The sequence below is a fragment of the Entelurus aequoreus genome, linkage group LG14, assembly GCF_033978785.1.
Source record: "Entelurus aequoreus isolate RoL-2023_Sb linkage group LG14, RoL_Eaeq_v1.1, whole genome shotgun sequence".
Taxonomy (NCBI): Eukaryota; Metazoa; Chordata; class Actinopteri; order Syngnathiformes; family Syngnathidae; genus Entelurus; species Entelurus aequoreus.
The window spans coordinates 36,572,129-36,582,681 of record NC_084744.1 but is presented as its reverse complement, the minus strand read 5'-3'; positions in this window follow the sequence as shown (position 1 = coordinate 36,582,681).

Below are 10,553 nucleotides of genomic sequence, written 5' to 3'. Positions count from 1 at the left end.
CTGCTCCTAAAAGGTAAGTTAGTGTCCAATTCTTGTGTCGTGTGGGTTTGAACGACATCCCTTGCAGACAGGCCGCCCCGCCCCACAATAGGTCACGTCAAAGCCTGGGAAGGAAAATCCAGACCTTATTGGGATCCTCTTGTTCAGGTTTGTTACTTTTCATTGTGACTTGCTAGTAAAGTAACACCTCAAGACTGATTATCGTATCATTTCCCACAGATGGTGAAGAACCTTCACAGCTGTTTGCCCCCATAGATGATTCAGATTTTGAAAGTTCTGACATGGATTCAATGGACCACGTAAGTTGGAGCTGTTTGACGTCATGAAGTATGAAGATGATTACAAATGTAACCAAGCCATTTGTTTCTTCTCTTTCCTGCACCTTTTCCTCAGTCTTTCAGGTACGATCTCTGCTTTCTTACCAAATAGTAAAGGCATGCACGCTAACTTTAGCTAAGCATTGGATGACAGTAGCGGTCAGTTACACTGGAATGTGGGGTCAGGTTTTGAGGTCCGCTTATATAGCCATCTACATGCGTAATTATTCAAATTGAGTACAGTGGTACCTCAACCTACGAGTACATTGTGTTCCACGACCGAGCTCGTAACTCAAAATACTCATTATATAAAGCAGCTCCGCCCATTGAAAGGAATTTAAATCAACTTAATTGCTGCTTGGCCCTCCCAAAGCACCACAATTTTAACATGTAACACGTCTTTTACAAAAAAAAACAAGATAAGAAATATTGTATAAATGAAACAATACAATAGAGTGTACTACAAAAAAACTACAGTAGTTTTATGTAATAATGTATTTACCGTATTTTTCGGAATATAAGTTGCAGTTTTTTTCATAGTTTGGCCGGGGGTGCGACTTATACTCAGGAGCGACTTATGTGTGAAATTATTAACACATTACCGTAAAATATCAAATAATATTATTTAGCTCATTCACGTAAGAGACTAGACGTATAAGATTTCATGCGATTTAGCGATTAGGAGCGACAGATTGTTTGGTAAACGTATAGCATGTTCTATATGTTATAGTTATTTGAATGACTCTTACCATAATATGTTACGTTAACATACCAGGCACGTTCTCAGTTGGTTATTTATGCCTCATATAGCGTACACTTATTCAGCCTGTTGTTCACTATTCTTTATTTATTTTAAATTGCCTTTCAAATGTCTATTCTTGGTGTTGGGTTTTATCAAATACATTTCCCCCAAAAATGCGACTTCTTCTCCAGTGCGACTTATATATGTTTTTTTCCTTCTTTACTATGCATTTTCGCAGGTGCGACTTATGCTCCGAAAAATACGGTATACTGAACAGTATTTACTTTGGGGAGCGGACTAACGTGCGTGTCCTTTGCTGATTTTCCGTCCAGTGTTGCCAAATCTGTGTGTTATTTCCTTATTATAAGCTACTTGTTTTCATAGAACTGCTGTGTGTTTCTCTCGTGACATCTGGCAACACCATCTACTGCCTTTTAAGTGACGGACCGGCGAGCTCACTTCAATCAATGTCTGTCAAACAAAGCTAATGCTCGACCATCCAGTTAGTTGATCAAGACTAGACACAATAAATTGAAACACAGCTTCTGCAGCTTGTCAATATTTTTATGGATACATGTTCGTTGTTTCTTGCGCGGAGGCTTGCTACAGCTTTTGGGATGCAGACTGACAGACCTTGTTTGCCAGCGAGGAATTTTTTTTAAATGGATAGTTCTTCTGATTTGGTTCGTTCCTTCTCCTGTGTACTGACTTTCTTTGTTCCAATGTTTGGTGGGCAGGATGTTGATCTCTAAGTCAATGCTTATGTTTGTTTGTGTGAACGAAGCAGGCACGACAACGTGTAAAATGTGGCAAAAATATGTAACGTGTAAAAAACGGCACCAACCTGTCAAAAATATTACTTTACTTGAGGGTGAAAATTATCCTATTTCAAGGTTTGGTCGCAATTTACAGTAAAGCATAACATAAAGCCGTGAGACAGCTTGTATCTGAAACTACTCTTAAGTTGAAGTACTTGTGAGTTGAGGTACCACTGTTTATCTTAAAGGTGGACATTATATGATACCTTTTTTGAAGGTTCTTTTCTTCTGCAGGGAAGATGAAGCGACCTCAGCTGGGTTCAAAAAAGGTATTTATAAAGCCATGTCCCAGTGAATGTCTCATAGATGGCCCATTTTTGTGTTTATTATTTTACTGATTGGACAACAGCGACAGAGAGCAGACGATTTTGTGCGTGAAGCAGCAGTAGTACCACACAATGCTAACATTAGCTTCCAACAAGAAGACATCTGGGGCAAAACAAAAGAAAGGGAAGAACTTAACAGTATTACTAGAAGAGTCTAGATTTTCCACACACGACACATATTTTTCCACACACAATGTTATAGTCCGACATTTTTTTTCTCACAAAAAGAGCCTGATTTACTAAAAGTTTGCGTGTTCTAAAACATGTGCAAACTTGATAGAACACGCAAAGCTGATCTATTAAACGTGTGTCAAGTGGATTGCGTCTGTTAAGTGAGCAGAATAAGGCGTGCAATCCATTTTGCGTCTCTGTCTTCCTTAATATGCAAAATATATGCTGATCATCAATATGCCCACAATACTGGGAGGAGAAGATGCAAATGTAATTATTTAGCAGCGTGATGTGATTTATCAACACTCATCACCGTCTTTGCGAGCACTATTTTGCGTTTTATTCAGCACGTGTGGGGATGAAGTGCAAACTGACAGTTCCACACACGGCTGCTGAATCGGTGCTCACGCTGGACAGACGATAATTCTCCGTCCTACGTGTGTGTCAACATTTTGGAAGGTCGGAAATTTAAAAAAATTAAACATATCGTCTATTCAGCAACATTATTTTATAATTGAACAGCTGCTAAAGGATTTAAGGAGCTGATTACAACTAATTCAATTTATGCTTTTTGGTGTCATTTGGTATTTTTATAATGACGTTAGTTTTTATTCCATGTAATATATTATTAAAATATTCCTTATAAAAAACTTCTTAAGTATGCATTTTTTGCATCTGGAGTAGAGTAAGTCCAGCCTCTTCCCAATGAGCGCACCTTCAGCTGTCAAAAATAGTGGTGTCAATAAAGAGGGACTGCAAGACTGCTGCTAAATACCCATAAAAAGTGGTAAATGTCTCCTGCATGTTTGAAAAAAAAAACGCCACAAGTAGGAGCACAATAACATGAATGTGCAGAAAATTAGTGTTTCCATGGTGATGCACCATGTAGTATATCCAAACCCCTCATTTAAATAAGGCAGTCTGCACCTCTTTTCAATTGCACATGCAGTCTTAGTAAATTGCACGCAACACGCCCACTAATAGTACACGCTGTTTTATAGATTGTACACGCTGTTTAGCGCAAGGTATTTGGATTTTAATGAATCAGGCACATAATGTATAGTCTGATGTATTTTTCCACACATAATCTATAGTCCCACATATTTTTTTACTAACATAACGTCTAGTCTGACGTATTGTTTTTCCATATAGTCCCACATGTTTTTTTTCCACACATAATGTATAATATCACATGTTTTTTCCATACACAAGGTATATTCTGACGTATTTTTTTCTTCACATAACGTATAATCGGACATATTTTATTCCACAGACAATGTATAGTCTGAAATATTTTTTTCCCACACTATCTATAGTCTCACATATTTTCCACACAATTTATAATCTGACATAAATTTTCCACACATAACATATAGCCTGATGTAATTTTTTTCCACACATAATGTATAATCTGACATACTTTTTCCCCACATAATGTATAGTCCGACATATTTTTTTCCACACATAATGTATAATCTGTCATATTTTTTCCACACATAATGTATAATCTGATATATTTGTTTTCCACACAATGTATAATCCCATTTATTTTTCCCACACATGATGTATAATCTGATGTTTTTACACACAATGTTTAGTCTGACGTATTTTTCCCCCCACACATAATTTATAATCCTTTTTTTTTTTCACAGTGTATACCGTAGTCTGAAAAAAATGTTCCACACATAATGTATAGTCTGACGTATTTTTTTCCACACATGATGTATAATACGACATATTTTTTTCCAAACATAATTGATAACCCTACATGTTTTGCACACCTAATGTATAGTCCCACATATTTTTTTCCCACACATAATGCATAATATCACATACTTTTACCATACACAAAGTATATTCTGAAATGTTTTTCTACACAACGTATAATCGGACATTTTATTCCACACACAAGGTATAGTTGGAAAATGTTTTTTCCCCACACATAATCTATAGTCCCACATATTTTCCACACAATTTATAATCTGACATATATTTTCCACACATAATGTATAGTCTGAAATTTGTTTTCCACTCACAAAATATTGTCCAACATATTTTTCCCCACACATAATGTATAATCTGACATATTTTATTTCACACATAATGTATAGTCTGACATATTTTTTCCACACATAATGTATAATCCCACATTTTTTCCCAAACAATGTGTAGTCCCAAATATTTTTATTCCACACATAATGTATATTCCCAAATATTTTTATTCCACACACAATGTATAGTCCCACATATTTTCCCCACACATGATGTATAATCCCACATTTTTTCCCAAACAATGTGTAGTCCCAAATATTTTTATTCCACACATAATGTATATTCCCAAATATTTTTATTCCACACATAATGTATAGTCCCACTTATTTTTTCCACACATAATGGATAATCTGATTTTTTTTTTCCACACAATGTATAATCCCACTTATTTTTCCCACACATAATGTAAAATCTCACTTATTTTTTCCACACAATGTATAGTCTGATATATTTTTACACACAATGTATAGTCTGTATTTTTCCCCCCACACATAATGTATAATCCCACTTATTTTTTCCACACATAATGTATAATCTGATATTTGTTTTCCACACAATGTATAATCCCACATATTTTTCCCATACACAAAGTATATTCTGAATTTTTTTTCCTACACAACGTATAATCGGACATTTTATTCCACAAACAAGGTATGGTCTGAAAATATTTTTTTCCACACATAATCTATAGTCCCACATATTTTCCACACATTTTATAATCTGACATATATGGTCTGAAATTTGTTTTCCACACACAAAATATTGTCACACATAATGTATAATCCCACTTATTTGTATTCCATACATAATGTATAATCCCATTTATTTTATTCCACACATAATGTATAATCCAACATATTTTTCCCACACATAATGTATAATCCCATTAATTTTTTGCACACAATGTATAATCTGATATATTTGTTTTCCACACATAATGTATCATCCCATTTATTTTTTTCCACACATAATGTATAATCTGATATTTTTTTCCACACATAATGTATAGTCCCACATATTTTTCCCACACATGATGTATAATCCCATTGATTTTTCCCACACATAATGTATAGTCCCACTTATTTTTTCCACACATAATGGATAATCTGATATATTTGTTTTCCACACAATGTATAATCCCACTTATTTTTCCCACACATAATGTAAAATCTCACTTATTTTTTCCACACAATGTATAATATGATATATTTTTACACACAATGTATAGTCTGATGTATTTTTCCCCCCACACATAATGTATAATCCCACTTATTTTTTCCACACATAATGCATAATCCCACTTATTTTTATTCCACACATAATGTATAATCCCACTCATTTTTTCCCCCACACACAATGTATAGTCCCACATATTTTTTAACACATAATAAATCCGACATATTTATTCCACACACAATGTATAATCCAACATTTTTTTATCCACCCGTAATGTATAATCCCACATATTTTTCCACACACAGCGTAGTCCGACATTTTTTTTCCACACGTAATGTATAATCCCATATATTGTTCCACACACAGCGTAGTCCGACATATTTTTTTCCACACATAATTTGTGTAGTCTGAAATATTTTTTCCACACAATGTATAGTCCAACATATTTTCCACGCATAATGTGTAGTCTGAAATATTTTTTTTCCACGCATAATCTATAGTCCCACATATTTTTTCCCACACAGTATATAATACAACATATTTTTTCCACACATAATGGATAATCCCACATATTTTTTTCCACACATAATATATAATCCGACACATTTTTTCCACACATAATGTATAGTTTGACGTATTTTCCCCCCACACTTATTGTAGAGTCCCACATATTTTTCACACAATGTATAATTCCACATCATGTTTTCCACACACAATGTACAGTGACCTATTTGTTTTCCACACATAATGTATAATCCCACTTATTTTTTTCCACACATAATGTATAGTCCGACATATTTTTTCCACACATAATGTATGGTCCGACATATTTTTTCCACACATAGTGTATAGTCTCACGTATTTTCCCCCCACATAGTGTGTGAATGTGAGTGTGAATGTTGTCTGTCTATCTGTGTTGGCCCTGCGATGAGGTGGCGACTTGTCCAGGGTGTACACCGTCTTCCGCCCCCCGCGACCCCGAAGGGAATAAGCGGTAGAAAATGGATGGATGGATGGATATGATGTACAATACAACATATTTTTTTCAACACATAATAAATAATCCAACATATTTTTCCCCACACATAATGTATAATCCCACATATTTTTTTCCACACACAATGTTTAGTCTGAAATATTTTTTCCGCACATATGTATAGTCCAACATATGTTCTACACATTTTTTTCCCCACACATAATGTATAGCCTGACATAAAAAAATGTCCACACATAATGTATAATCCCACATATTTTTTCCCACACATCATATATAATCCAATGTATTTTTTACACACATAATGTGTACCGGTAGTCTGAAATATTTTTTTCCCACACAATATATAACACAAATATTTTTTCCACACACAATGTATAGCGTGACGTAATTTTTTTCCCGCAATAATGTATAATCCCACCAATTTTTTTCCACACATAATGGGTAGTCTGACATATTCCCCCCCCCCCCCCCCACATAATGTATACTCTGACATTTTTTTCCCACATAATGTATAATCCCATTTATTTTTTCCACACATAATGTATAATCCCACTTATTTTTCCCACACATAATGTATAATCCCGCTTATTTTTCCCACACATTATGTATAATCCCATTTATTTTTTCCACACATAATGTATAATCCCACTTATTTTTCCCACACATAATGTATAATCCCATTTATTTTTTCCACACATAATGTATAATCCCATTTATTTTTTCCACACATAATGTATAATCCCACTTATTTTTCCCACACATAATGTATAATCCCATTTATTTTTTCCACACATAATGTATAATCCCATTTATTTTTTCCACACATAATGTATAGTCTCACATATTTTTTTCAACACATAATAAATAATCCGACATATTTTTTCCAAACACAATGTATAATCCCACATATTTTTCCCACACATAATGTATAATCCCACATAATTTTTTCCACACACAATGTATAGTGACATATTTGTTTTCCACACATGATGTATAATCCCACTTATCTTTTTCCACACATAATGTATGTCTGCCATATTTTTTTCACACATAATGTAATGTCCGACATATTTTTTCCACACATAGTGTATAATCTGACTTTTTTTTTTCACACATAATGTATAGTCTGATGTATTTTTTTCAACACATAATAAATAATCCGACATATTTTTTCCCACACTTAACGTATAGTCCCACATTTTTTTCACACAATGTATAATCCCACATAATTTTTCCACACACAATGTATAGTGACATATTTGTTTTCCACACATAATGTATAATCCCATTTATTTTTTTCCGCACATAATGTATAGTCCGACATATTTTTTCCACACATAATGTATAGTCCGACATATTTTTTCCGCACATAATGTATAGTCCGACATATTTTTTCCACACATAATGTAATGTCCGACATATTTTTTCCACACATAGTGTATAATCTGACTTTTTTTTTTCACACATAATGTATAGTCTGATGTATTTTTTTCAACACATAATAAATAATCCGACATATTTTTTCCCACACTTAACGTATAGTCCCACATTTTTTTCACACAATGTATAATCCCACATAATTTTTCCACACACAATGTATAGTGACATATTTGTTTTCCACACATAATGTATAATCCCATTTATTTTTTTCCGCACATAATGTATAGTCCGACATATTTTTTCCACACATAATGTATAGTCCGACATATTTTTTCCGCACATAATGTATAGTCCGACATATTTTTTCCACACATAATGTAATGTCCGACATATTTTTTCCACACATAGTGTATAATCTGACTTTTTTTTTTCACACATAATGTATAGTCTGATGTATTTTTTTCAACACATAATAAATAATCCGACATATTTTTTCCACACATAATGTATAATCCCACATTATTTTTCCACACATAATGTATAGTGACATATTTGTTTTCCACACATTATGTATAATGCCACATTTCCCCCCCCCCACACGTAGTATATAATCCGACATATTTTTTCCACACATAATGTATAGTCTGACGTATTTTTCCTCCACATTTAACGTATAGTCCCACATATTTTTCACACAATGTATAATCCCATTTATTTTTTCCACACATGTATAATCCCATTTATTTTTCCCACACATAATGTATAATCCCACTTATTTTTTCCACACATAATGTATAATCCCATTTATTTTTTCCACACATAATGTATAGTCTCACATATTTTTTTCAACACATAATAAATAATCCGACATATTTTTTCCAAACACAATGTATAATCCCACATATTTTTCCCACACATAATGTATAATCCCACATAATTTTTTCCACACACAATGTATAGTGACATATTTGTTTTCCACACATGATGTATAATCCCACTTATCTTTTTCCACACATGATGTATAGTCTGCCATATTTTTTTCACACATAATGTATAGTCTGATGTATTTTTTCCCACACATAATGTATAATCCCACATTTTTTTCCACGCGTAGTATATAATCCCACATATTTTTTCCACACATAATGTATAGTCTGATGTATTTTTCCTCCACACTTAATGTATAATCCCACATAATTTTCACACAATGTATAATCCAACATATATTTTTCCACACATAATGTATAGTCTGAAATATTTTTTCCACACATAATGTATAGTTAAACATATTTTCCACACATAACGTGTAGTCTGAATTTTTTTTATCCCCACACACAATAAATAGTCCGACATATTTTTTCCACACAATGTATAATCCACAATTTTTTTCCACACATAGTATATAATCTAACATATTTTTTCCACACATAATGTATACTCTGACGTATTTTTTCCCACACTTAACGTATAGTCCCACATTTTTTTCACACAATGTATAATCCCACATAATTTTTCCACACACAATGTAGTGACATATTTGTTTTCCACACATAATGTATAATCCCATTTATTTTTTTCCGCACATAATGTATAGTCCGACATATTTTTTTCACACAATGTATAATCCCACATAATTTTTCCACACACAATGTAGTGACATATTTGTTTTCCACACATAATGTATAATCCCATTTATTTTTTTCCGCACATAATGTATAGTCCGACATATTTTTTCCACACATAATGTAATGTCCGACATATTTTTTCCACACAGTGTATAATCTGACATTTTTTTTCACACATAATGTATAGTCTGATGTATTTTTTTCAACACATAATAAATAATCCGACATATTTTTTCCACACATAATGTATAATCCCACATTATTTTTCCACACATAATGTATAGTGACATATTTGTTTTCCACACATTATGTATAATGCCACATCCCCCCCCCACACGTAGTATATAATCCGACGTATTTTTTCCACACATAATGTATAGTCTGACGTATTTTTCCTCCACACTTAACGTATAGTCCCACGTATTTTTCACACAATGTATAATCCCATTTATTTTTACCACACATAATGTATAATCCCATTTATTTTTCCCACACATAATGTATAATCCCACTTATTTTTTCCACACATAATGTATAATCCCATTTATTTTTTCCACACATAATGTATAATCCCACTTATTTTTCCCACACATAATGTATAATCCCATTTTTTTTTTCCACACATAATGTATAATCCCTTTTTTTTTTCCACACATAATGTATAGTCTCACATATTTTTTTCAACACATAATAAATAATCCGACATATTTTTTCCAAACACAATGTATAATCCCACATAATTTTTTCCACACACAATGTATAGTGACATATTTGTTTTCCACACATGATGTATAATCCCACTTATCTTTTTCCACACATAATGTATGTCTGCCATATTTTTTCCACACATAATGTAATGTCCGACATATTTTTTCCACACATAGTGTATAATCTGACTTTTTTTTTTCACACATAATGTATAGTCTGATGTATTTTTTTCAACACATAA